Here is a 25,748-nt window from a genome sequence, read left to right as displayed (position 1 = left end):
GGGCCGCGGGCCGGGCCGGGACAATGGGAGGGGGAGTGCCCGGCACCTCCTCCTCCGCCCGAGCCTCCGCCTCCAGCCGTCGCGGCCGCCGTTGCCCCGTCCGCCTCCTCCCCCAGGTATTGTAGCGAATGCTTCCTCCCGCAGCCTCGGCCCGTGGGCGCCGCTCAAACCCCCGACTCCCTTCCCCCGCCCCGGGACGGGCCTCCGCGATGGCGGGAGCGCGGGGCCTCCCTGCTCCTCCCTGCTCGCCTCGGAAGTGCGGGTCCCGGCCGGGAAGCGGGGTGCACGCCGTGGGGGGAGGGGCGGGGTTGCGGGAGTTCCCAGCGCGCCCCCGGTCCCGGGCTTTTCTGGGTGCCCAGGGGGGCGGGGCCGCGCCCGGCTGCTTCGAGCTTTCGCGGAATCCCAGTTGTCACAGCGGAAAGGGCCTAGGGACCCAGTGACTCGAGGCTTCCCATTTTACAGTCCGGGTAGGTGAGGCAAGGAGAAGGCAGGCTTTCCTGGAAGTCATCCCTGGAAGGTGGAGCCCTGGTTAAGATGGATGGCTTCGGACCCCTACTGCTTTTTTTTTTTTAAGCGGTTGTGGAGTCCCCACTGTTTTCAAGCACTGTAGGTTACTCCTGGCCAGACTTTGCCCTCAGGGATCGCTCACTGGAATGCAGGCGCCTAACCTGACTCAAAGTAGGAAGGCCAAATGCTGGGAAGAAGGCAAAGACCAGTTTTTAAAAAAAATTTTTTTTTAATTTTTTAGGGGTAGGGGTGTTCTTCCGGAAGAAGCCTTATAATTTAGTTTCCAAGGAGGGACCCGAACTCCTGGAAGAGGCTGTGATGGATTCTTTTGAAGGATAGGGACTTTTCTTAAGTAAGAAAAGCAAGGCCTTTCTTCTCAGCTACTGCAGACCAGAGAAGACTAAATAAGGGTGGGGAGTCGACGTTTAGTGGAATTGCTTGGAGTGTGACAGCAGACCTTATCTGTGGAGTTGTGGCTTGGGTCCTTGGACAGGGCCTTGTGAAAGGATCTCTAAGCTTCCTTTTCTTTAGGAGGGGGTCCATAGCTTCCCCTCCTCCACAAGGAATGCCTAGCAGGGCCCCTCCATGGGCCCTTTCTGTGACTTTTCCCAGTGGATTCTTTCTTCATTTCTCTCTTTTTACACACTTCCTTTGCAAACTTGCCTCCGCAATAAAACTTTCTGTCAAGATGTTAGTGGCTTAATGGTTTAGCCACTCCCTGCACTAGGGAATTTTCAGAAAACCTTTGGGGCGGGGGTGGGGGGGGGAAGGGGGAGGGCAGAGTGTATAGGGCTGTTGCAGAAGAAGTTGACCTCTCCCTAACCTGCCCTTTCCCATTTTTACAGACAGGGAAACCAACCCAGGGCCACAGAAGTTGAGTGCCGGTCCTGTGGTCTCTGGTGGATAATGGTGGATTGAGGTGAAGGCTAGGGCGTGTGCAGAAACCTAAGTAAGATTCTTGCTTTCCCAAGAGTCTCCTGGAGAGGGTTCGTGCCAGCCCAGTGCCAAGGGGCAGTTAAAGAGGAAATTGTGTACCTTGCGTTTAATCTCTGGAAGGCAGCCTGTGGAATCCAGACAGCAGTCTAGTGAGGATTAGCTGTGTGGAGGGTAGGGGGACATGCCAGGGGTCCTGAGCTTGGCCAGTGCCTAGTCTTGCCTCTCCTGAACCCCCTTTTTCCTCCTCTCCCAACACCCCCTTCCTCCAATTCGTTTTAAGTAGTTCTGGCTTGGAGTTGGGTATAGGCAGTGGGGGATCGGGTGGGGGAGCTAAGTTCCCGGGGCTGATTGTTATGGTTGGGACTTAGTAGCATCCTTCCTGGGGGGGACATCTCGGGGAGTGGATGGTTCCTCTGAGAGAGGTAGACTTTTCCAGCCAATGAGAGGTGGGAGAGGAGACTTGATTCTGCAAGGCCTTAGGAATGTGGGGCCATCTAGTTAGCATATGACTTTTGAGTGTGTTGAGCAGGCAGTAACATGATTGGGAGAATTGGCGGGTCGAGGAGCCTCCTGCTGCCCAGTTTCAGCGAGAGGTGATAATTTGGCTGAAGGAAATGATCACGGGGTGCTGTTTTCATTTGCTTGGCATGTGGTGCTGAACACCTATTATGCACCACTGTCAAGTATGAAAATTGTATGGCAGGTTCTTATTTTTATCTAGAGAGATTTTTATTGAGTAAGTTTGAAACACAGTTTTTTCATGTTTTTATACCACTGAAATGTGATTGCCTTTAAATCACAGACATATCCTAGTTGAACAAGGTTTTATTGTGAAATTGGTAATGGTCACTATTTTATTTTTTTAAAAAATATTTATTTATTATTATGTATGCAGTGTTCTGTCCGCATGTATACCTGCACACTAGAAGAGGGCATCAGATCACATTATAGATGGTTGTGAACCACCATGTGGTTGCTGGGAATTGAACTCAGGATCTTTGGAAGAACAGGTGGTGTGTTCTTAGCCACTGAGCCATCTCTCCAGCCCCCGGTCACTGTTTTAAATTTGACAAGATTTGGCTGTCACATCCTTTATATATGGTAGTACTTTGACATTTTTAAAGAAGACTTTTCTATCAAATATTCTATGGGAAATCTCCAAGAAGTAAGCCTGCTGTTTGGACTCTCTCCATTTTAACCCGTTGCCTGAGGTTTCAGAGCTAATTAGAGGTGTATCCCAAATGGTTAATTCCAAACTTGGGGTTTCTGGTGGGGACGGTTGTGGCGGTCTTACCGGTTAATCGGTGCCAGGGCAGAGGCAGGTTAGATTTGATTTCAGAACTATGGCCTATAGTTCTAGGGTAATAGGAACGGTGGGTAAACCCAGGATAGTATAGTTTGCTAGGGCTGGGAAGAAGCTGAGGATTACTTGGTAAAGCAGAGGCTGGAGGTAGAGAAAGGAGAAGCCCCAGTGGTGGAAAGCATGCCTCAGGCCCATTTCCTGAGGCTGAGTCAGTGAGCTGCTGGGCAGAACAAGATGAGGAGACCATGCTTCCTGTTGTGTGGGAGGAGTAGCCAGGGTCAGCGTGCAAGAGCATGGAAGGAAGGTGTGCTCAGTGTTTCGGCCACTCAGTAGGATGGCCATGAGAAGCCTCTGCCAAGTAACCATCGTAGGTGGGTAACTGAACAGATCTCCCGGGACTAAGAAAGAGAAGCTAGGTGCGGGGGAGGAGGGCGTGAGAGGGAGCCACTTGACAGAGGAGCTGCTGTGCAGCCCCAGGGAGGACCGGTGGATTCTGTCAACTGGGTTCTAAAGGGCCAGCATGTTTGTGGAGGTGAGAGTACAACTCTGGGGAGTCCCTTGGGTTGCAGAAACTCTGAACGGGAGGACTTTTTTTTTTCCCTCTCTCCAAAGTATAGTTTATATTTGTCTTGCAGCTGTGGGGGGCCATTAATCAGGCCTATTGAGGTTCATGATTCATAGGCAAACAAAACTGAGCAGGGCCTCTGGAACCTTCTCTGGGGGGTTGAGCATAGGACGTTGAGGGAGAAGGCACAGGAACACTTTTCCTAAGTGGCTGAGTGGACTTGAGACTTTGACCCAACAGTAAGAAGGCCTCACAGCTGTATGTGTGCACTGGTGGGTGGGGACATTTCCTGGAATATGGCTTTGGAATGCATGATTTGCTTTAAACTCACTAGAGGTGAGGAAAGGGGAGTGTTTGTTGTCGCTGCATATGTGATGGTAGAAACTGGGTAGAAATCTGTTGGCCTGAAGCATGGAACGTGCGGGTGAGCCGGTGGGGAGCCCTGGGAAGTTTGTTGGGGGGAGTTGGTTGTAGCTGCCCTAGGCCTTGGAAGAAACAGCTGGTCTACTTCCTAATATAGGTGGCAGGGGTGAGATTGGTCACTTGCTGAGGGCTAAAGGCAGAAAGATGTAAAGGTGAGGCCAAAGAATGTTTATGTCCCTATCCTTTCTAGGCAGGAATATCATTTTAAAGTTTTGAGTGCTTAGCGAATGCTCATGTAATTGCCACATTGGGTCCCTAAAGTAGGGTTTATGATTGCTGTGGGTTGGGTGTGGTTTGTCCCTCAAGGACTCCGGTGTTGAAGGCTTGGTCCCCAAGTATGTACAACGTGGTGGGACTTTTCCAGGTGAGGCCTAGTGGGTTAGTCTTTAGATCCTTAAGGAAGTATCCTTCAAAGGGATTTCCTTGTGAATGGAACAGGTAGCTATGGGGAAAGTAAGCCTAACTTCTGATTGGCTCTTTGTTTTCCTGTGGCCACTCCCAATTTTTTTCTTTTTTTTTTTTTTTGTGCCACCCTCCAGGCAGGCCTTTGGCTGATATGAATTGAGTTCCTAGGAACCCTGAGTTAAGTAAGCCTCCTTTCTTTATAATGGTCCTCCATTCCAGGTATTACTAAGTTATCGGGACTAAACTTGGCCTGATATGATGCTATCAGTCTCACTTTACAAATGAGAAAACAAGTTTGGTGAAATGAGATTGCGGCAGAGCTATGTGGTGTGTTTGGTTCTGAGCACTTGCTTGGCGTATGGTGTCTTTACTGGAGACCATTGTCAGTGTCCACAACCAAGCGAACTTGAGTTCCAGTGCATTTTCAGTGTGCATGGGCTGGGCCATGGGATTGGATCAGTGTGCATGCGCTCGGCCTTGGGATTGCGCCTGAGGATGAACCAGGAGGAGTGGCTTCTTGGTTCCTTGCTGGTTGTTATCAGAGACCCTTCCATTCTGCTAGCGTGTTGCCATGGCTTCTCTCAAGCCAGATTGCGTGGCAATGGAGCCAGCAAGGTACTGCTTCTTTCGACGTTCCTGCTCTCCCAATGCATTGCAACCGTCTGCATTTCATGCACCCAATAGAAGGGTAGTTGGGGCAGTGATTAGAGAGTGACCAGATATTGGGCAGACTGTTTTCCTGTCATTTCCCTGGCCTTAGGCTCCTCCAGGGCATCCTAGGTGTCCTTCCCGTCGGTTCTGGCCCTTCCATGGGCCTTGGTCCTTTCCTCAGTCATCTTCCTGTCTCTTGACTGAAGGGGATCAGCTTCGCTCCCTTCCTGCTTCAGGTGCAGTTTGTGTTTTATGACTCAGAGGTGAAAGTCCTCTCTTGTTAAGTATTTTTTTTCTTTCTTTCTTTCTTTCTTTCTTTCTTTCTTTCTTTCTTTCTTTTTTTCTGTAGCTTTGATAAAAATGCCCCGACAAGAGTAGCTGAAGGAAGTATTTTATTTTGCATCACAGTTTGAGGCCCAATCACAGTGGTAAAGTCACCCACAGGAGCTTGAGGCAGCTGGTCATATGGCATATTCAGTAAATGGAGGAAGGGAGGGAGAGAGGGAGGGGGGGGGAGATAGATAGATAGAGAGAGAGAGAGATATGAATGCTTGGGCTCCAGTGGCATTTCTCAGTCCTGTCTATTTAGGATCCCAGCACACTGAATGGTACCACTGATTTTTGGGGGGTCTGGTCTTCCCACCTCGGTTAGTCTACTGAAGATTATCCCTCGCGGGTGTGATCAGGGGCTTCTCTTCTAGCCTTCCTAGACCCTGACTGGTTGGCAGTATTAACAGTCACAGGTTTATATGAGCTGTTTATTATCTGTGGAAGAAAGACAGACCCCTGCCCCAGCGCCTCCCCCCACCCTCCCCCATCCCCCCAAGGTGTCTGGCAGAACCCCCCCCCCCATTTTGGAGTCTCTCTTATCTCTGAAACTCTGAAGTAACTGTCAAGTACATAAACTGTTTATAATATAGTGATAGCCATGCCACATGATGCGTTTGCTTGACTGCCTTCTTTCTGCTTCGACTCTCTTTCTGAGACAGGGTCTCATGCCGCCGAGGTTGGCATCACAGTCACTATGTAGCTGAACATGGTCTTGAACCCTTCTTTATCACCTGGCCCTCACCTCTCAAATGCTGGGGCTACAGTGCTTGTCACTAGGCCTAGGGATCTCTTCTTTATCTTAAATAAGTGGGTCTCAGCCTTCCTAATGCTGCGACCCATTAATACCATTTCTCATGTTATGGTGAGCATCCTAACCATAAAATTATTTTCATTGCTACTTCATAACTGTAATTTTGCTACTGTTATGGATTGTAACATAAATACTTGGTGTACAGATAGTCTTAAGTGACCCCTGTTTGATCCCCAAAGGGGCCATGACCCGTAGGTTGAGAACTGCTGCCTCAAACTGTTCTTCTTGCCCTGTAGGTGTAACTACGGTATGGCACTTACCTAGCAGTTGTCAGATTCTGGGCTCAGTTCTCAGGAGGAAGGAAAGCTTCTGCGGTTAGCAAGAATGTCTGCGTTGTAAATGGCTGAATTCACAATGCCTGGCAGAGTGCCTGGCATGTGATGGTTGCCCTGGACATATGTGCTGCATGAAGAGAGGGTGACGTTATTTACTGCAACCACAGGATGCAGACACGGGGATGGACCAGCGTTCTAGAGCCTGGGGCATGCAGAGACCTGGGGCTGGATTGGGAATCATCTATACCTGCTCAGGTGGCATTGGCCAGTCCTGCCACAGGGTGGCTGGTTGGCCTTGAAGGCTCCTGTCTACCTTTTGAATGTACACCTCTGATTTCTCATCTAATGTTCATAGACTTTAACTTTTGTAAACCTTATTCCAAAATCAAAGATCCACTTTATGCCAGGAGGAAATTTCTAGAAAATTTTTCCTTATTTTACCCTATTTACCTTATGATAGGTATGATGGTTTATATCTTATATTAAGTTCAATAATGTGTTCTGTGTGGTTACCACATGCCAGGCAGAAATGCTACATGCTGACTTACAAGGAACACCAAGAGAGTTTGTGTTTTTGAGGTGAGAGACCAAATAGGACAGGCTAAGGCCCCAATGAAGTGACAAGAAAGCAGCCAGAGGAGGCACTGAGAAAGGCAGGGCTGACCACCTGGAATCCCAGCGAAGATCATGCCAAAGAAGTTCTTTGTGCTGTGTTTTCAGGAATGAAAAGGCGTTCTCATAATAGAAACAAACAAAAAAAAAAACTTGGCAGGTAGGGGAATTTTAAATTATTTATTATTATTTTCATTGTTGTCCTCACTCACAATGTGCATGTGTGGAGGACAGAAGACAGAGGACAACTTGGGAGGGTTGATTCGTGCCTTCTGAACTCAGGCTTGGCAGCAGGCACCTTTGCCAGCTGAGCCATCTTACTGGCTCATGGGCTATGCACCCCCGCCTGAGACCCAGGACTGTGTGCAACAATACAAAATGTGTTTATAGGTCACCCTGAGGGGTGGAGCCAGCCAGCGAAGCATGGATGGTAACATCTATAACCTGAGGTGATGAGTCTGTGCCTGAGGGAGGCAGAGAAGGGGCTTCTGTTAGAGGTGGTTGGGTCTCTGCTCTAGCCAGCTTTGGTGACATAGTGGTATCAGGTCAAGACTATATACTGTGACCTAGCCTAGGAGGATGCTGAAATGTCCCAGGCCAAGGGAGATGGACCTTTAACCTATTAGCAGAAAGAGAGGAAGGAAGAAGGAGAAGAGAGGAGAGGCCATAGGGGAGAGAGAGAGAGAGAGAGAGAGAGAGAGAGAGAGAGAGAGAGAGAGAGAGAGAGAGAGAGAGAGAGAGAGAAGATTGTAGTAGTTGCTTGCAGATAGAGTACTGTCAAATTGCTTAGTTCCTGCTCTCATCTCTAATTTGCCAACTTCTCAGTCTTGGCTGAGAAAACTGTTTTGTGGGCGCTGAGGTCACAGGCACAAAGGGAAGCCCAAGCTGGCAGTGAGGACCTGCTTCCCAAGTAGCTGTGGTCTAGGGTCTTGGCAGGCAGCACTATCCTTCCAGTTTCACAAATGAGGAAAGGCACAGATTTGCTCCATAGCCCCTGATGGATAGGCCTTTCCTCCGTTGTCTTTGAATACCCAGTTTGTTCTGTAGAGGACCTCAGGGTGCGGTCATAACTTGTAGATCACTGTGTCTCAGGCTTGAAACTTTCACTTGGTACTTTGCAAACAGTGTGATTGAGGTGGTGGTTCAGTTACAGTCAGTGTGGTTTGAGATTTATTCATCTTGCAGCATTTGATGCCTGCCGCTGGCTCACAATTCTGAATCTCCATAGTTCTTGTGACAGCCCACTATTCACATATTTATTTATTGGCCACTATTTTCCGCTATTCCCCACTATTTGCATATTTATTTATTTTATTTCTTTAGACAGTGTCTCATTAGGTAGCCTGGCCTGGAAGGTCCTATGTGGGTCAGCCAGGCCTCCAACTTGCAGAGATCCTCCTGCCTCAGCCTCTCTACTGCTGAGATTAAAGGTGTGGACCACCACTCCCGGCTAATTCTTACTTGCCTCTTTCAACCTGTATACCAGGACTCATGTCTCAGAGCCCCGTTAGTATTTCCTTGCCTTCAAAGGTGCTTGTTATGTGCCAAGTACATTTTCATAATCATTTTTATTACTTAGTCCCCAGTTGCAGCTCAAGGGCTATATTGGTAAGATCTGTCTTTCCAGGCAGAGATGGGCAGGAAGTCACCCATGAGGAAACCTTCCCACAAGGGCACAGGCTTTGAGTGGCAGAGTGAGAATTAGACTCGGCTTGTCCTGCGCTTTAAGTTCTTCATGTGAACACGAGATGATTGTTGTCTGTGCCTTCGCTGCGGACGAAACAGTGACTTCACTGGGACTTATAGCGGCACTGGTCACTCCTGTGGGGCTTTGAAAGGTTAGGTGAAAGGTGATGCTCGCTCGTGACTGCCCGACTTCAAGCCCAAAGGTCTGGGTTTTCCTGGGCTGTCATTTCGACAGCTCCGCCTTTTTGTGGAGGGAAAACAAAATGTACCTTTGAGCCATTCATAGGTTCAGTGATCTGAGGAAAGTTTTGCAACATTCCTGAGCTTCAGGGACTTTCAAAGGAGTCATAAGATACATCAGGATGCACTTGTAAAGATGAGAGGAATTCTCGAGACTGCTGTGTCCGTATAGCTCACTTTACAGACACTCTATGAGGGCCTAGATCTCCATGTAGCGCCCAGAGTGTATGCAGTTGTGGCCGATTCAGGGGGCCCAGCATGGCGTCTGGCACCAGGTAACACACTCCTTGATGGGAAGAGATAACATTTCAATGTCAGCACCTCTGTGATCAAGTCCTACTTGTACCGTTTAGTATGGGGACTTCCTCCAGGCATGCCTTTGTGACCTCTTGCTAGTAAGAGCACCACTGTTAAGAGGAACGGGACTCCGAGAGTGGGCGAGGGGCATCCTCAGGCATTTCCAGCTGTGCAGAATATTTAGGGAGCACCTGTGCCCTATCCTTTCTTCCACCATGACTGTCATCCAACGTAGGCTTTGTGTTGTGTTTTCATCTTTCAAGCCATCGGATTGTCTTCTGTGGTGATTGACTGTGAAGTGGCCTCACGTCCCTCCAGGACAGCCTTCAGTTGAAATGGAAAGTTAGCATTGAAGGGTGGAACCAGACTTTCCACAGAATCTTATGAGTCATGTAAACTAGATGATCAGGCCAGGCCGGGTCACTCTCTGGTGGCTCGGCACTCTCTGCAAGGACTCTTTGCCCTGTGTGTCTTGGTTGCTCAGTCTGGTAGCTTGCAGTTCAGTGCCAACCTGCAGAGAGTGTTGGGGCAGAGCCAGGGGGTGTGGTGAGATTGGGGTGGGGGAGCGACTGGACAGAGGGAGCCGTCAGGCACATGGAAAGTACTTCCTGAACAGCTGGGGTTACAGCCTGGTGCCACCAGGCCTGGCTGAAAAGCATTTTTTTTCTGTATATTAAAAGATTTCTGTCTTTAACATTAACCTCAATATCCTTACATATTAAAACATCTGCAGTAAGCCGGTGAGATATTCATTAGGTAAAGCACTGGCTGTGGCCTCTGCGTGTGTGCATGGCATGCAAGCCTGTGTACACACGTGCGCGTGCACACACACACACACACACACACACACACACACACTATCACTATAAGTAAATAAGTAATTGTAATAAAATTAAAGGCAGGTCTGCAGCTGCTTCAGGGGTGAAGCACCATCATTTCTGGCTGTCCTGTTTCTGCCTGTGCCCTTGCTCCCTTTCCTTCTCAGCCGTGCTCTGATTGGAAGGATGGTCCTGCCACCTCCACGTGGAGACCGAATGGGGCATTGTAAGCGATTTGCATAATGTCAGACCTAAATTAAGGGCTCTGCAGACACCTGCCGTCTTGTCTCAAGTGACACTAGGCACTCCTGGACCATGGTTGAATGATATAATGCGCATTTGGGAGGCTGCTTTTCTGGATGTTTGAAGGTGATGGACGTCAAGGTTGTAACCGCTTAGTTTGTGTGGATGGCTAAGAGTGTGCCGCCTCTACTGTGTGAAACCAGTGAGGGGCTGGGGCAGATCAAAAGCATGCGGTGAGTGCCTGGGCCTTTTGGGATATTGGAGTACGGAAAGGCTTAGGCCTAGATGCAACAGGCAGCCGAAATTGCTCTTTGCTACCAAGAGTTCAGAAAGATTGATTCTCTCTTTGTGTACTTTAGCTGGGTTCCTGGATCTGTTATTTTCCATGCTGTGGCTCGTCTCGATAATGATCTGTAACTGTAACTGTGGGAGCCCAGTGCTGTAATGAATAAAGTGCTGCCCACACTTACTGTTTCTAATGAGTTTCCACTAAGTTCTGCCTTGTGTACCTTCCCGGAAGAGAACAGTTTTGTTGGCACCTGGATTTTCTGTCTTGTTTGGTAGGAAAAGGAATCACTTTCAGGGACTATAGTCAGGTGTAGCCACCCAGAGGGCAGGGTGTTCTCTGACTCATGGGAAAGGTAAACTCTGAGGTGACCAGGCAGGTAATTGGTACTTTTTCTTAGATTGAGGTGAAAGCGAGGTCAGCCTTCCAGTAGTTTCTCACTTCTATACTAAAAGTCTTCCCTCCCCCCGCTGCCTGGAGGTTAGCCAATTCACTGGAGAGTATTAGTATTGGCAGTTGGACAGAACCCTAGAGGCATAAATACATTTACCCATCAGTTTGACCCATTTGTGTGTTCGTTCATTTAACAGCACGAGGTGACTTTATAAATATATGAATATCTTAGTTGCTGTGATAAAACACTGTGACCAAAAGCAGCTTGGGGAAGGAAAGGGTTTTATTTGGCTTATACTTCCAGGTCACAGTCCATCACCAAGGGAAGTCAGGGCAAGGACTGAAGCAGAAACCAGGATCCCCCTCCCCCTAGAGGGATGCGCCTACCCACATCTATCGCTGATCAAGAAAGTACACCATAGACTTGCCTACAGGCCAATCTTGTAGAGAGACCTTTTACATTTTTTTATCTTAACTTCTTTTTTTTTTTTTTTAATTCATATTACATCTCAATGGTTATCCCATCCCTTGTATCCTCCCATTCCTCCCTCCCTCCCTCCCTCCCTCCCTCCCATTTTCCCCTTACTCCCCTCCCCTATGACTGTGATCGAGGGGGTCTTCCTCCCCCTGTCCTTTCACATTTTTAAAATTAAGGTTTCTTTCCCCCCAGATACGTGTAGGTTTGTGTTGACCCAAACCGGCAAGCACTGTGGAACTCCTAGCATGGCTTTGGGAATTGGAAACCTAGTGCTGTGTGAGCCCCCTACCTCTAGGTGATCATATAAGTTACCAAGACAGTATGCACATGGGAGGCTATGGCAGCAAGACCGTGAGCTCTGAGTCCACCTAGGCTATAGCAAGACAGACCCCATGGTAGAGGGAAATGGTACCATTTTGTGTAGATGATGTCTGCTGGCTCTGGTTTGCTGGTGGCTAGCTCCAGGGGCCTTCCCAGGGAAGCTCTACATCCGAGAACATTGTCATTGCCGTGGGAATTTGGTGAGCTGGGAAGGAGAGGGGATTTATAGGGGAAGTAATGTGGGCAGAGCTGTTTAGACAAACTGCATGATGTCGGGGAAATTGGATTTGTGGGAAAGGACTGCTTGAGGCCATGTGGATGGATGGCGGGTGCCAGCTTAACTGTGAAGTGACCTTGTGTTCCTCGGCCCAGTGTCTGAGAAGGGTGTCTTAGTCACTGTTCTATTGCTGTGAAGAGACACCACGACCAAGGCAACTTATAAAAGAACGACTGTGAACTGGGGCCTTGCTTACTGTTTCTGAGGGTTGGTCCATGACCATCATGGTGGGGAGCATGGTGGCAGACATGGTGCTGGAGAAGGGGCTGAGAGCTCACATCTGATCCATTAAGTTTCAAGCAGGGACTGGGGACGGGGAAGGGTGGGTGGGTGGGGAAAGGGTGGGTGGGCAGGGCGGGTTGGGGGAGCAACAACGACACAACACTAAGTCTGGCACAGGCGTTTGCAACTTCACAGCCCACTGCCAGTGACACACCTCCTTCAACAAGGACACACCTAACCCAACAGGGCCACGCCTTCTAACCCTTTGCCAACTTGGGAGCAAGCATTCAAATCTGCGTGCCTGTGGGGGCCATTCTCAATTCAACCACCGCAAAGGGTGACAGACGGAAAGGTGTTGAGAGAGCTATTCTTAAGGATGATATCCACCCCTTGTGGCCTTATGAGTCTCCCTAGAAACCTGTTCCATCTCAGAACAATGGTCTCTTTGCGAGATAATGACTCTAATCTTGGAAGAAAACTGACCATTTACATTGGAATATTACAGTAAAAATTCAGACTGTGGTGTGAGGTGTGTTCTAGAAGTGTAGTGTTCTGCAACCCTGATATTCTTTTTTTATTCTTGGGAAAATACACTTTGAACATGTTTCCCCTCCCTCCTTCTTCCCTGCCTCCCTCCCTCCCTCCCTCTTTTCCTCCCTCCCTCCGTCCTTCTGTTCCCGCCCCCCAGGCCTTTGTGCTTACTAGGGAAGCGCTTTACCACTGAGTTACTCTCCAAACCCTTGAACTGTAATGACCTCAGGGAGGGTTACTCTGCCAGTAAAGCAGGAGACACTAGAGACTTCAGTATTGTGACATTAAGCTTACCACCAAGCCGGGTATGGTGGTGCATGCTCTTAGTCCCAGCACTCTGGGAAGTGGAGGCAGGTGGATCTCTGTGAGTTCCAGGCCAGCCTGGTCTGCAAAGGGAGTCCAGGACAGCTAAGGCTGTTGCACAGAGAAACCATGTTTTGGAAAACAAACAAACAAACAAAAGACAAAACAAACAAAAACTTGCCACCAAGTTGTCTCTACATTACAAAAACAGGAAGAGTCTATATCCTGATTGTCAGTCTTGTATGTATTCCTCCCTAGATCCTGTGTACTTTGATCATTTTTATTTTATTTGGTTTTGTTATTTTGACAGGCTTCTCCCTGTGTAGCCTTGAACTTCCCATTCTCCCGCCTCAACCTCCTGAGTGCTATGATTGTGTGTGTGTGTGTGTGTGTGTGTGTGTGTGTGTGTGTGAGAGAGAGAGAGAGAGAGAGAGAGAGAGAGACTGTGTGTGTGTGTGTGTCTGTGTCTGTGTCGCCACATTCATTCCTAAATGAATAAAGTCAGTAGTAAAACAGGACCAGAAAACAATCATAATCCGAGTAGGCTGGATTGACTTGACTGTGGGCCCATTTGGGCATGTTTTTGGTAAATTGGAGGGACAGAGGACATATTTTCCCATTAAATAAAATAGTCAATTTAGATTTAATAAGGCAGTTATCTTCAGGTGATAAAAATCCAACTAACTTGCCATAACTATCTTGTTTAAAGTCAATTAAGAGCCTCATATTCCTCACTTGCTGGGTGAAATTTAATAGAACTTCAGTTAAGCATTTATTGCTTATTTAATTCAAAATTAAGTTAATCACCACAGTTAGTAACAACCACGGAGTATTTAATTAACATTCAGCAAAGTATCTTATTAAAGCCTAAATTAGACACAGAAAGGTCTTGTTTATCCCTATCTGTTTCCTCGTGTCACTTTTCCCACCTCTCGCCCCCAGCTGCCCTCCTGAAGGGCCACTGATGTCCCCACGCCTTCTCCTTTTCTCGTTTTCCCTTTTCTTCTGGTTGAGACTTCACACACGGAAAGGACAAGACAAGGTGGGGGGTCGTTTCTTTGCGGGAACTTCTGGTTGACCTACAGCCGAGAAACTTTTCCATTTGATGCCTTTTCCACTTCCGCCGCTCTGCCTTTCAGGGATTGCCGGGTGCCTCCCTGTGTGAGTTACTCTTTCAAACACCGAGGGGGAAACAGTGAAGGTCGTCTTGACATTTTTGGTTTTCTCATCAAATTGACAGGTGTAGGTACGGTTCGGTCATGAAGCAAGAGGGGTATCCAGACAGGAGTCTGTCCTCAAGGAGGACATGCAGGCTCGAGAGGGAGGTGCTGCAACAGGGGGGGCATCTTAGAATGAATCCCGTGAGTCTTTGAGACCTGGGTTCCCAGAGGACTCAGCGCTTCTCTGAGTACAATGTGGGAAAGTCTGACTTAAGCAAAATGAAGTGGTCATCTTTAACCCGAACTTTTCTGGCTCCTTAGTAAACTGGCAAGAGTCATGTTTTCCAGTGAATATATACCCTCTCCCTTGTCCCACTCAGAACATTTTGTTGGATTGGCAGTCTCATTTGCCTTGGTAAAGCTGTTTCGGATTGTAGTTCCTGCCTCCCACCTCTCCTAACCCACAAGGAGTGTGCATCTGCTCCGGGAGCAGTGAGAGAGAATCACGTGTCCTGCTCGGCGTGACTTCTGACCCCGGAAGCAGTGCTGAGGCTGGTGTGAGCTAAGTTCAGATTTTCCTCGTGGTGAGAGGTTGGCCTTGTAGACGAAGACTTTGTGCCACTAGAGTAACTTGCAGGGAGCCAGATAGCCATTGTGCTGGATGGGTGGAGATCCCTAACCTGGTGATGTTCCTTAGATTAGTTTTTTTTTTTTTTATCACAGCTTGAATGTGGAGGGCAAGAGGTAGGGGACCATTTGGTACCTAACTCCCTGCTTTTGGTTCCGCTCCAACTGATGATGAATAACTGCCGTGTGCAGGACCGATCACTGTGTCTTCTGCAAGGCAGTCTGATGGCCGTGCCTGAGGCAGAGACTCATCCTTGAGAATCTACCACCCCGGCAGAATAAAGGAGTCCATGCATGTTAGGCACTGTTGTTACATCTTATCCCTGTTGCATCACAGAACATCATCTTTGGAAGAGATGAGAGACCACCTGGGTGACTGGGCATCTTTTGTTGTTATTGTTCTCAGCAAATAGACTTACAGTTTTGTGGACAGGAAAGCTATGAACCCCGTGTAGTGCGTTTCCACACGTTTCACCCCAGGTTTCACAGTTGCTATTGGGTATTTGTCAAATCTAAGAAGCTGACATTGGTACATTCCGGTGACCCGCATTCTGTGCTCCCTCTGTGTTGATTTCACCAGGTCCTCCATGAAGTTCCTCTTCCTGTTCAAGCTACAGTCTTGGTTACCACATTCCATGTAGTTCTCATCTCTGACCCAGTCAAGAGTGGTTTTGATGCTTTCATTTTCTTTGCTCTTCAGAAGCAGCCTATGATGTTGAGTGACGAGATTGGGCTGGCCTCAGGATGGAGTGGAATGGGACCTACTTTTCCTCCTGCTCCTTTTCTTCTTGCAGGGACCCAGGGAAAGTAGTCCACGCCCTTGCTCTTAGTAGAAGGAGATGGACCCTAGATGAGGCGACAGGAAGGTCCGAGGCACTCCGTGAGCCTTGCACTCGAATAAAGGAGTGAGCAGCACCCCCCCCCCCAGAATTCTGCACTTGGATTCAGGCTCTTCACCATGCTCCTCCTTATCTTCAATATAGGCTCAGTGACCTGCAGTGCATTAAAAGACTGACCTGCACACTACACCAGCTATATCCTGTAAGGTGTTTATTATATCAGCCACAGCTCAGACACATAATTAGGTTCTCAAGACGTGTTTGCAAAAGAAGCTCAGAGAAGTAGGCGCCGCCCCTGGAATTTAAGTCAAGAAGACTGGGAGGTTGATGAAAAAACCCTGGAATACTCATTCATAAGGAAGTCTGTGCTACAGGGCGTGGAGCCCGTGTTTGAGCTGCTGATAAGCAGGATGTACTGCCTGTTTTTATTCTTGGAGTCTTTTATCATACAATACAACCTTATGTGGCAGCCTGATTTTTCACACAAATTGGATCCTAAAAACTTCTTACAGGAATTAAAAATACAAACTCGTGGGCAGTATGTGTTTTTATAAATTACACAAAACAGAAGTGTAAAGACATGGCGTAGTAGGAACAGTGGAGCCTGTGATGGGCCCTAACTGGTACCTAGAAGGATGCCTGGATGAGGCAGCAGGGATGGCACAGAGGCCTGGAAGCCTCAGCAGGCAGCAGCTGCCCAGCTCTGTCCTCAGAGCCAGCAGAACTAGAGGAGGAGGTCCTGCAGAGGAGAGCGGGCTGGAAGCTGAACAACTGGGCAGAAAGTCCTTAGGGTAACTTTCTTGTCTTGCTATTGAGTGGAGCCAACTGACTTTGGAACTTTCATACCACGAATTTCTCTCATTTTTTTTTTTTTTAACCTTTGTTCCAGCATGCCCTTACTTTGGATTCTTCTTCCCCGTCCTCACCCCTTTGAACCCAATGTGATCTTGAGGGTTTAGCACCATAGTACCATCCTCATGAAGAAAGCCACATACCTACCCTACACAGGAAACAATACTTTCTTCTTACCTCCCATGACCTTTTTCTTTACCACTGGACACTTTCTGTCCTTTACTGTAGTTGCCCATTGGCCTGTCTCAGTTTTTTTTTTTTTGCCTTTTAAGTTGTCTAGAACATTTGTTCCTGCCTAGAGTTGGACAGACATGCAGTATACACTTGAAGGATGGATGAATACATGCATGCATGGATAGGTACAAGGATTGGTCGACAGACAGATAGGCTTGATGTTGCTCATGTTAGGGTAATTCCTTATTGACTTAACCTAGGAATAAAACCCCCTTACAGGTTATTTTTTGTTTTTTTGTTTTTGTTTTGTTTTTTTAAAGATAGTGCCCAATGCCTGGCTTTAAAAGGCTGGTCTTTCTCCTTCAGGTTTTGATTTTTCTTTTTAAGAACAGTGACAGAATATGTACCACTGAGGTGGTAAATGGAATAAAGTTCCCTGGAGGAAACCGACTATGTGTTATGGTCCTCTTTATTAATCACAGGAGGAAGCTGTCAAACTCGATCACATGAACTACCTAGCTGACTTACATGCATACCAGATCAGCATGAAGGAGTGTGTGTGTGTGAGTGTGTGTGAGTGTGTGTGTGTGTGTGTGCGCGCGCGCGCGCGCACTCAGGGAAAGTGACACTCAGGGGCGGTGGTATTGCCAAGCCAAAGAAGCTTCAGGCCCTCTGTGTGGTAGAGCTGGAAGGGTCATGGTCCAGAGTAGGTGCTTCAGCCACTGCTGGTTTTGCTGGGCTCTCCCTGCCTCCCAGGAGCCTTTAGCAAGACAGTGAAGCAGGGCTCATGTGTTTGAATTTCTAACAGGCACATGGGCACTGCCAATGCTGATGAGATCTGCTGATGGAATTCAGCTTCTGGTAAGCTTCCCCTTATTACAGATGAGTACATGGGGAGACTAGGATTGGCCTGCCAGGTAGTTAAACTACAAGTGCTGACTCTAGACCCTACCCTGCTGTCACCACCTAAGTCCACGGCCAGCTGTCACCAGCAGTACTCAAGGAGTGATATCAATCCTAGCCCTACCTTAGAGTCAAAACTCAGTTTCAAAAAAAAAAAAAAAAATCAGTTCACTAACTTAACTTAGTCTGGCTGTCTTTTCAAGGCCTTTTATTTGGTTCTCTCCAACTAAGTGTTTAGGTGGACTTACTCTTTATTTATTGCACTGATATGCATTTGGATTTGGATTAAAAGTTTTGCACCATAGATTATCGGGAGCACAGGATTATGGCTTAGACTGTCAGTAATTAGTTTTGCAGTTTCAAACCTAATAGCAAGGATAGTCTTTCCCTCTCACGGGTGTACATAGAGGCCTATAGGCTCCTTTCCTTACTGAGAACCAGTCACCTCTAATACTTGGATCCATCTCCTTATGTACAGGTGGTTTCCTGGAGGATGCAACAGGGCAGCTAGGATTTAGTGAAATGAGCACAAAGCTGGGAATTGAGAGAGCTGGGATCAAGCTCAGGAGTGGTCCTTCTGACCTGTAATTTGAAGTGGGTGGGCATAGAGACTAGACGGGAGGGCGGTCAGCAAGGGGCAGGACAGGAAGTGGGAGGAGGTAGGACACTTCACTCTTTGACTCTTAGCTTTTTAGTGGCTGAGCTGTCTCTGCGGCCCAAGACGTGTCACCAGACCCTGTGTTCCAGACTGATGGGGAATCACTCCAATGGAGAAGTGTCCTAGTAGAAGGCCTGGGCACCCAAAGCTTGTAATCTGAGAGGCAGCCAGACCTAGGGGTGGCCCACTGATGGCTGAGTGGGTGGGCCAGCTCAGGGGGAGGCTTGCTCCAGATTCATGAGAATAAATCACCCTCCCATGGCAAGGCTGCTTGCTGCCAGAGAGGGAAGGCTCCTGGAAGTGAGGTTATACTATCTGTGCAATATGGGGGGGAGGCATCTGCTGTGGACTGGGGCCGTGAGAAACATCCCTGCTTCTGTGTCGGTGGGTAGCAGGAAGTTCTGTGGCACCTTGGTTTCCGAGTACCTGGGCTACTTAGTTTTTGCCAACTTGACATAAACTAGAGACAGCTGGGAAGAGGGAGCCTCAACTAAAGTACTGCCTCCATCAGAGATGTGGGCACACCTGTGGGGTATTTTCTTGAGTGCTAATTGGTGTTGGCTGGCCCAGCCCACTGTGGGCGGTGCCATCCCCTGGCAAGTGGTCATGGAGTATATAAGAAAAGTGGCTGACCATGAGCCTCGGTGCAAGCTAGTAAGCAGCATTCCTCCATGGTTCTGGCCTCCAGGTTCCTGCCTTTTCTCCTGCCCTGACTTCTCCTGGTGACCAACAGTAACCCTTTCCTCCACAGTCGGCTTGGGCTAGTGATTTATCACGGCCGTTCAGAAGCTGAGTAGGGCAGCATCTTAACAGAGAAGGGATCGGGCCGGAAAGACTGGCTGTGACCACCATGTCTTTTGTGAAGGGTTTAGGAGCACAGGGAGGCCCAGAGGTTGGTTAGAAGTTGGGAGTATTGAGGAACACAAAGTTGAGGTGTTCCAGGAACTTTAGCTTTCTCATATGTGAAGTGTGTGCGTGGGGGGGGTGGTGATAGTGATTTATATTGACACTGTTGATTCTGTTTTTTTGGCTGAAGATTGAAGGACTTTGCCATGGGAAAGCATCTCGTGTTCGTAAAACCTTAAGAGAAGTACATGGTGTTTCAGTTACATGAGTGTACCAGAGAGCTTGGGGAGGAGTGTGAGACGGACAGATGCCCCGGGGACTCTGGCACGTTCTGTCTGGGAGAGGACTTTGATAGTTGCTGTCTGAGGTGGGTCCATGACACTGAGATGACGGCTATGGACTCTGGTGTCATAGTTAAGAGTCCATGTAAAGTGTGCCAAGCTCTGGCCCACTAGTACTTCAGTTTCCTTCCTTCCTTCCTTCCTTCCTTCCTTCCTTCCTTCCTTCCTTCTTTCCTTCCTTCCTTCCTTCCTTCGTCCACATCACTCTCTTTGCTGCATGGGTGGACCCGAGAGACCAAAGAAGTGACACTTGGTTTAATAAGTGTGAGAAGGATGAAACTGTTGTGGTCTCACTCTCGTGGGGTGTCGGGCTGTGATAGAAGTCCTGGGGTTTCCAGGTGCTCTTGTTACTTTATGGCGAGACCTCAGTGGTTTCACCTTACCTCATAGGTCAGGAGACTGATGCCCACTGGGAACCTGGCCTGAGTCCAGGCTACTGCATGGCCGAGAAGGATCCACGTATGACTGAGAAGAGCTGCACCGCTCTCTTTTCTCTTTGACAGTCCTTGCTGTCCTCCTTAGGCCGAGTCCCTAGTAGGCTGGTGGTCTGTGCCTCTCCTCTTGTCTCTGCTGCCAGGAGCTACTCGACGCACCTTGTTGGTGGCTGGAACCTTTTCTCATTCCAAGGCAACACCATCTCACTCCACAGTGTCTGTCTTCTGCCCACTCAGTTGCTTTCCCGTGGTTGACACTGTAGCCTCAGTCAACCATTTACCTCTCTGGCTTCCCTTGACCCTCGGTCACACTGTTGGCTACTCAGAGTGAGAAGCTAAAAGAGGATTTAAAAAAAAAAAAAAAAGATTAATAGCCTACTTGTGGATCCGTAAGGACACTTGCTGACCTTGCACTTCTAGTCTTACATTCCAGAGACTGGGTACTGCATGAAGTGTCCTTTTTGCCTGGACAGGAGGGTGGTTGGTGTACAGCACAGGGAACAGGCACGCAAGCAAAATTAGGCCAAAGTTAAAGTACTTGTCAGTGGTAGCAATATGTGGAAGAAGCTGCCCAGTAGTTGAGAGAACCTATTAATATTGTAGCCTAGCGGTGGTGTAGACATGTGACATGTTGGGAGAGGGAGAGTGAGAGGGGGAGGGGGACGGGGAGAGAGAGGGAGAGGAGGAGGGGAGAGGGGTGGGGGAGGGGAGAGGGGTGGGGGAGGGGGAAGAGGCAGAGTCTATATTGAGATAGTTTGAGATTTTGCACACATTGATGTGGGTCCTACTTATTTAGAACCTCCCTCATTCCCTAATAACCACGGAATCCTGTTGCTCCTTTGAATTCGTCACCCCCCCCCATGACCACACACTTAGTCTTCAGCGCCCACTTGCTTTGGTATTGTCTGGAGCGTCGCTTCTGTATTTGGCGTACGCACATTCCCCCTGCCTGGCAGCCTTCCATCGTAGTTCTGCCCCTCCCTGCAGGCCCTGTCCTCAACGCCTTCAGTTCTCTTTCTTCCTTGTCCCCTCGCTTCTGGGCTTGGAGGGTCATCTAGACCCACTTTGCTGTGGTTCCCTAAGAATCCAGAGCCCCTCCCTTCTGGGGTACCCACATCGAGGCCGCTCTTACTCGCCTGGTACATTTTCTGCGCTTAGAGTTTCCTCCTGTTCTTACATTTCCATTTAAAGCCCTCTTGAGAGGCCCGAGCGTCTCCTGCCAGCAGCATTCCTTATGCCTTACTGGAACCCCTCTTCGTATCCTGCTAGGAATCCAGCCATGAGTGGGCACCAGCGGACTCTCTGCGGCCTCCGGCTGTAAGAGGTGACATGGGCCGCCATGTCACCTCACAGAGACTAGTGGTTAGTTTCTAGTGTCTTCTCTCTGCTCTCTTGAGGGGGTTTTTCCCTCTTCAACTTTGCCTCATTCTTCCTTGGTTCCGCAGCTGGACAGTGACCCCCTTAGCCCGTGTCCTCTGTTTGGTATCTGTGTATAGCAAGCACACTGTCTTTAGAAGGAAGCCAGACTTGTCTGCTCGGAATATTTGGGCAATAAATACTTTCATTTCCAGACACAAATTTATGTAAATTAAAGAGAGCCGTTTGTGAGTGGAGACGGGTCCAAGAAACTTAGTTCTCTTCTGCCGTGCCCGGTTCACCCCAATTCTGCTGTGATGAAGAAGAGCACTGAAAGCTTTCTCTTCTGCTCCTAGTTGGCTTCCTGCCTTCTGCCTCCACCATTTTCCTGGGCCATGGGTCAGACACTACACTCCACACACCTTAGTCCTGCCGACAGACTGTTAACCTTGCTTTGCCACTTTGCCTTGTCGGTGCCAGTACCAAGGATTTCCTCATGCCCTTGGGACTTGCTCTCCTACTTTGCTCCCAACCCCCACCCCTGGAAATGGCTTTGCTAGTCCCGTTGTCTTGCATGCCTGTGTGTATTGGCAGGCCCAAGGGACCGCCCCTTCCTTCCATCCCATAAATGCCTGCTCATTCCTTAAAGCCCAGGACAGATTCCTCCTCCTCCTCCTCCTCTTTCTCCTCCTCCTCCTCCTCGAGTATCATCTAACTCCCCCAGGAAAGAATGAAGGCAACCCCCCAACCCTCAAAAAAAAAGCCAAAAAAGTTATTATGTGTTGTATTTTTCTGTAATAAAAGTAGTACCACATGCTCATAATAGAAAAATTTAAAAAACAAAACCATATAAGGAAAATGAAAATCACTCATAAATTCATGTTTTAGAGATGGGCACTGTTTATGTTTTTTAAATATTCTTTTGTGAGTTGTTCCTCTTATTACTTTTTATGCGTTTGTGTCATACTGTTTCAGTCTTATTGGATGCATGGTTTTATGTCTGGTCCCTAAGTAGTAGTGGCATGAGCATCTTCTCATGACACGGAGGAGCCTTTGTGTATGTGGTAACTGCAGATTTTGCCATGGTAAGAGAACATGGCGGTTGGTTTTCTACCGCTAAACAGCGCTGTGATAAACCCCTGTGTTGTTATCAGTGGTTTGTGTTGCTAGATTATTAGAGGTTTACATAATGACCTTAAGGCCAAGAGCGGCTTTGACCCTTAATTTCAAGAGGAACTTGTGGTCACTGGACAGAGTTAGAAACATCTGGGAATGTACAAAGAGGAAAATAAAAACCACCTGTAGCTACTTGTAGTCACTAACATCAACTGTGGCATTAACCGAATCTGCGCGTCTCCTCTCTCTTTTACCTGAGGGAGTCTTAAGATACGGTCTATAAAGGGCCAGATAGAAAATACATTACACTTTCTAGGAAAATATATTAGACTCTGTATGGTAACCCCTCCCCTCTCTGCAGCCTCTATGTAGCACCAGTTGTTCTGGAACTTGCTGTGTAGACCAGGCTTGCCTCAGACTCTCAGAGGTCGGCCTGCCTCTGCCTCCCCAGTGTTCCGGCTCTGGGATGAAAGGTGTGGTATGCACCACCACACCTGGCTTCCCCCGCTCCTCCTCCTTTCTTCTCAGTTCTTTTTAAAATGTACTAACTACTCTTGGGGAGTCGATCTATAAATACCGTTTGCGGGTCTCGTTCTCCAACACGGTGCCATGAGCAATGTGCTGTGATGCTGTGAGCGGGGAGGGGCGGGGCTGGGGACACTGCTCTCTCCTGTGGCATCTTGAAGGGTTCTTTTTAGAGAACTCCCCTCAGGTGAAGTCAAGGTTTTTGCTTGACTGCATTACAGGAGAACTTCCGGGTGAGTCATTGTGAGTCAGGGTGGGATTTCAGTAAGAGAGTTTTAACTCACACTCAGGTGTAAGTGTGGGCTTCTCACGATAGCCATTTAAGTGTCTTGGGACCAGCTGTACCATGATCGCCGGTTTCTAGGAGATCCCTTTCTATCCTTTGCCTTCCTCTTTTTTCTTCCTTTTTTTTTGGTAAATGAGATCACAGCCTCGGGTAGGATCACAACCTGAAGCCATAGGTGACAAAGGTTCCACAGGGGATTAAGGCTTGTCTTTTACTAAAAATGGAGTTTATAGTCACGCTTGGCTCCTAGGAAATGAATGTTTTTATAGCTGGGAAGAGAGAAAGGCCAAACTTGGCCATAAATAAGTGGGCCTTAAGCGTGCTATTTTAATATCCTGCAGATAGCTGAGCAGGAAGGAAGACTGTCTCTGTCTTGACAGCTACCACAGCAGATAGTGCTGTGTGCTGGGATCCTTGACTTTTAGCTGGCTAGAGGTTTCTGTAGACTTCTGGGAGGTGGGTTCCTGTCTCTTCTTTCTCTCTTGCCTCAGGACCATTCTGTACTTACTGTTTTGTAATTGTTCTCTTTTGCAATTTAAGCCACGTCATGAGGGCTCCTCACGGTTTTGCTTCATGATGGCCAAATACAATGAATAGCTTCCTACAGGGTGGCCACAGGCCTTCCTCCACCTCTGACACAGACCTTAACGCACTTTTTATTGCAGGGTATTTCCCCGAGGTGTCTCTTTTCTGTTATCTGTGGTTTTCTGGCCCACCACATTCCATGAGTGAACTATAGTAGATGTTTAGCAGGTCTGTGGGGGGAAAGATGCCCTAGGCTCCAGGTTTCCCTCAACCAAACACTTTATTCCGAACTTGGCTGTCAAGATCTGATTCTCGGGAACAGCCAAGTGGACTAGCATCGTCTTGGACCTGTTAGAAATGCAGCCCCTATACCAGTGTTTGCAGCTTCCCACATGCCTCAGGTGCACATTGTCCTTGCATTATGCTTTATATGCACATTATACTGGCAATGTAGCACTCTGGGGCTCACTCTTCTGCGGGGTGTCTACTTATTTGTGGGTGTTCCTACCCCATTTTTTCTAATGGTGGGAGAATCCTCTGAATGGACTGCCCATTTTCACTAAGCCAGGAATCCATTTGGGAGCTCTTCACAGTTGGATTCCAAAATGGTACTTGCTGTCATCTTGTTTAGTGGAAGTGTTTGGTGACAACTGCTTTTGTCTGGTGGTGGTGGTGATGGTTTGATGGTAGATGAAGTAGACACTTAGTTTGAGGGGATGTAGGGATCTGTAAGGCTTGCAGTTCTTAGGCATCAGAATCCACCCCAACCCTGATCTTTATCTAGAATGTCCGAGAAACAGGTCTGGCCATTTAGAAGTGTGCCTTAGCACACTTCTGGCTAAAGGATTATCAGTCTGGGTCAGAATTCTGTTCTAAAAGTATGCAAGGTGAGGTTAGTAGGCAGCTGACCCAAGTACCTACTCTAGATTCTGAGTCCCCCTTCGCCTTTGTGCAGTGGTGAATAGCACCCCAAAAGGCAGGGGCAAGAGAAGCTGTGTTCTCTCTGTTGTTTCTCTGTGGTTCCCCTTGCCCCGTGTCGGAGATTTTTAATGGGAACCCAGACAGCCTTTCGTTTCTGGTCTGTCATGTCTAGTCAGTAGCAAAGAAAAGAAAATGGGATGCTGGCTGAGGCTTTGCAAAGACGTGCATCCCATGGACGGGCTTACGGATCTCACAAAGGCCAAGGGTGTGATTAGCACTTTGATTGCGTGGCAGGCCGGAATGGGAAACAGGAATAGAACTAATTACCAAGATAGCTGCCATTTATTGAGTGCTCACTCTGCCAGGCAATCTGCCTGCATCATTTCCCTTCGTCCTGTAATAGACATGAGGGCGGGGCCAGGGGTGGCCAGTCACTTCCTCAATGGTCAGCTGGGATGTGAACTCAGCTCTGCCTGATTTCAGAGTCATGATACCCTGCTTCTCCAGCTGTGCATGCGGCTTCTCAGCGGCTACTCTAGGGGTTTAACCAGAAGGCCTGTGCAGATAGATTGAACTCACAGTATAATGATGTGGTAAGAGGTGTCAGGAAATGCAGTGTACTGTGTGAAGTAACAAAAGATGCCTCTCATTGGCGACATTCAAGCTCAGCCATGGTGGGGACGCAGGGACATTGTGGGTTTGTGCTTGCGTCATTTTATTGGGCGATCCATTCATGGAACAGTATTAGGTTAAAACTGTGGAGGCTGGACATGGCTGAAGCATGGACGTAATTGGTTTAGATGACCCAAGAGCTGTGCTGTTGACAGTTTGTGGTACCTGTGATGCAATGTTGGGTTGTCAGTGTTTCAGAGACTAGAGTTTTAGAACATAGAGCCTCCTGTTCAGGAAGGCATGGAGAGCATTCTCCCAACAAAAGCTGGGAGACTGTCCAGTGTCAGGAGACGTGTGTGTGTGTGTGTGTGTGTATGTGAGTACATGTGTGTGTGCTATGTATGTATGTGTCTGCATGTGTTTGTGTGTGTGCTATGTATGAATGTATGTATGTGTGCATAAATATGCATGTGTGTATGTGTGCATGTGTGTGTGTGTATGAGTGCTGTGTATGTATGTGTCTGAGCATGTGTGTGTTGTGTGTGTGCATGGCTAAGTTCAATGAGGAGGGATTTTACTGTGATTATTTTCTAACATTGTTCATGTGTTGGGCTGTGAATGCTGTACGGCACTATCTGAGGTTGTAGGATGTCACTGAAT

General features: G+C 48.2%; 1 protein-coding gene across 12 annotated transcripts in view; it reads left to right on the top strand.

The window, feature by feature from the left end:
* Positions 1 to 25,748, top strand: part of LPP (LIM domain containing preferred translocation partner in lipoma) — a 604,427-nt gene that overhangs the window by 218 nt on the left and 578,461 nt on the right. For 2 of the 12 annotated variants that reach the window (XM_084802413.1, XM_084802410.1), the window contains exon 1: positions 2 to 116. The exons of 8 other annotated variants lie outside the window; for them this stretch is intronic. The gene's annotated coding sequence lies outside the window, so the exon portion shown is untranslated. Of the gene's footprint in view, position 1; positions 117 to 3,712; positions 3,736 to 6,954; positions 6,979 to 25,748 lie in introns of those variants that run through there. 2 more of the 12 variants (XM_084802412.1, XM_084802411.1) reach the window with 2 other exon arrangements.

This window comes from Acomys minous (assembly GCF_964271855.1).
Source record: "Acomys minous genome assembly, chromosome: 11".
NCBI classification, from domain to species: Eukaryota; Metazoa; Chordata; class Mammalia; order Rodentia; family Muridae; genus Acomys; species Acomys minous.
This window is presented reverse-complemented; position numbering and strand designations above follow the sequence as displayed.